Source organism: Neomonachus schauinslandi, chromosome 2, assembly GCF_002201575.2.
Source record: "Neomonachus schauinslandi chromosome 2, ASM220157v2, whole genome shotgun sequence".
Classification (NCBI taxonomy): Eukaryota; Metazoa; Chordata; class Mammalia; order Carnivora; family Phocidae; genus Neomonachus; species Neomonachus schauinslandi.
This window is the reverse complement of record NC_058404.1, coordinates 1129212-1132054: the sequence shown is the minus strand read 5'-3', so window position 1 is coordinate 1132054 and position 2843 is coordinate 1129212.

The window sequence follows — 2843 nt, the reverse complement described above, 5'->3', positions numbered from 1 at the left end:
TGCTCGCTCCTTCCCGGGGACCCCAAGAGATGTTTTGTAAGATGTCACCAAGTTCAGGTTGCAAATGATGGCACTCTGGAATAATCCACTTAATTTCTGGGTCTTTCATTGAGAATACATGACCATTTTCAAAGCAGTCACACACACGGGCTGGGATGCACTCAATTTTGTCACTCATGCTATAGGGAAATGGATTGGCCCTGACGATAACCCAGTTAGAAAAGTGAAATTCATTACGACCTGTGCTCTCTCGGAGCTATCTGTAGGGAGTGCACGAGAAAGACTGTCTTTCATGGTGGAATGTAACTGTGATGGAGGGAACGGTGTTTCTCACACACGGCTAATATTCACACAATCCCCCCCATGTGTTCATGTCCGTCTCTGCAGTCTTGCTGACCTGGAGCCACCCCACCCCCTAGGACTCCTGATTACCCTCCGTTCCCTGAGTCAGCAGGACGTCGCCCATCCATGCCCAGGAGTGTCCTCACTTCACACGCCTGAGGGCACCCATCCGCCCTCCGTGGCTCAGCTCCAGGCTTCTCTCGCACGGGACTTCTCATGCTGTACTCCGTACATACACTCTGTACTCATGTATGTCTCCACACTCTGCCTGCTTCCAACACTCTCTATGTTGTGCAATTGTCTCTCCTCTCTGAACGATGGATTCTCGTGCCTCATTCGCTTTGGTAAGCTGCCTGGTAGGCTTTACATCTCTACAGTCTGCACATGCCTGGACCTGTGCACCCACTGAAAATACATCCAGCCACGCGCCTTGTACCAGAACAGTGGTTCTCAAACCTGAATGGACCTCCTCCTCAGGGAGTCTGATTCAGAAGGTTGGCGTAGGCCCCATGAATTTGTACTTCCAAGATGTTCACAGGTGAACCCAGAGTGGCTGGTCCAAGGGCCACGCTTTGAGAACCACTGATCTAACCCAGGACGTGGACCAGCCAGCAAGGTAGCCGCTCTGCTTCCTGGCTCAGAATCGGCAGACAGTGCCTTTGCTGGGAATGTCCCTCATCTCTCCCCTTCCAGTTTGTTTCGGCACACCTGACGCAGGGTCCCTAGAGGCAAAATCAGTTCCAGATTCTGCATGCTGTGGGGTGAGTCATAATGGAGATGATATAAATCAAGCCTCCCCCTGCAGAGAGCTCGTCTGAGTCACATGCCATGTTGGAAGCAGGCTCCCTCTTCGGCTCAGCCTTCGTGGCAGTTCTGGGGGACAGATAAGGAAACTGAGGTGCGGGTGTGTGTGCACCAGACGTGCTGGATGAAGCCCACGTGTTCCCTGGCCCTGGCGGAGGCTGACGTGGGTTAAATTGTGTGGTAAGACTCTGAGACCCAAGGGGGGTCTCACCGACATGGGCACAGGGGCACGCCTGTGGCTCCTTCCTTCCAACGTGCGGAGGCCAGAGCCTTTGCATAAAATAGAACACAGTGAGGGCGTGACTGGCATCTTTCATCACCATCTGGGTCAGATTGCAGTGGCTTTCGGCTGTCTGTCATCTCTGTTTATACCGCCAAGAGATAAATAAGAGCGGAGGGCAGGTGGGGTGGGCTGGGGCTCCTCTGTGTCCTGCGGATGTGCAGAGGACCTGCCAACACCAGCCCTCAGGCCAGGGGTGGGAGTGCTGACAAACTCGGGGAGGCCCGTGATGCTGTCCCAGAGGGGCCCAGACATAGGGGATGAGTCCCTCTCCCCAGGTGTCCCTGGAGGTCAGTCATATTGACTTGGAGTGAGAAGTGGCAGTTTTAGAGCTAATGCCAAAATCCGGATATTCTCCATGACTGGGATTAAGGAAGTCTCAGTATTCTTAACCCAGAAAAATCTAATCTTGAGAGGGCTCCAACTTTTATATAGAATCATGTTTGAATATCTTCACCTCAGATGATAATGAACTCCTGCTAATACGGAACATTCATTATTCGGAAGACACTGTGCTAAATACACACACTTTATCCCATTTAATCCTCAAAGTAATCATATGATTCTTATTCTGGTTTTGCAGAATTTAGGATGGAACAGGTTATGCAATGTTCATCAGTTCCCCCAGGTGGTAAGAAGGAGACAAGCTCAGGTCTGCCCCGAATGCAGGATGACCCGTAGCGGGCAGGAGAGCAGTGCGAGGGTGAACAAGCCCTCGTGCGTGGAGTTCGGGGTTGGGGAACGCACACAGGCACACCCCGCCTGCTTCAGTCCAACTCGGCTCAGTTATTTCTGACGTCAGGTTTAAAAAAAAAAAAAAGGTGATCTACTTGTTGTTGAGCCCTTCAAGTGAATAATTTCGATTCTGAAGTTGAGTCCTTCTTATTTACAAGAAGGAGTAAAGAAGGAGTTTAACAACACTTACTCTAAGAATAACAGGACATCTACCAGCTTTGTTTATCTAAATTTAAGTAAACAACACTCTTAGAAGTCAGTCCCGAGCTCCTAATTCCTCTGTATAAAGGAAGTGTCTTCCAACCTCTGGAGTGATTCCGCATTCAGACTGTATGGGAAAAGGCCCAGGTCCTCCCTTCTGACGGACACGTGACTTGTGGGGCAGTGAGGCTGGGGGAGGGGCGGGGGGGACGTTCAGAGCAACCTGGAGACGCTGAGTTGGTACATTCCTTGTGCTTTTAACTGTCCCTCGGCTGCGTGGGAAGGAAGAGCCCACCCGTGGTGAATGACCCGAAGGACGGGCACCCACACTGAAGGCCAGGGCGGCAGGTGAGGGACAGGACGCCTGGCTGTGTGACCGGGATCTATCCAACTTAGTGCAAATACAGCCCTCTCAAGATTTGTCGGGGCTACATGACAAATATGATGGCCGCTGATTACTGACGCCCGGCACTCCCCATCC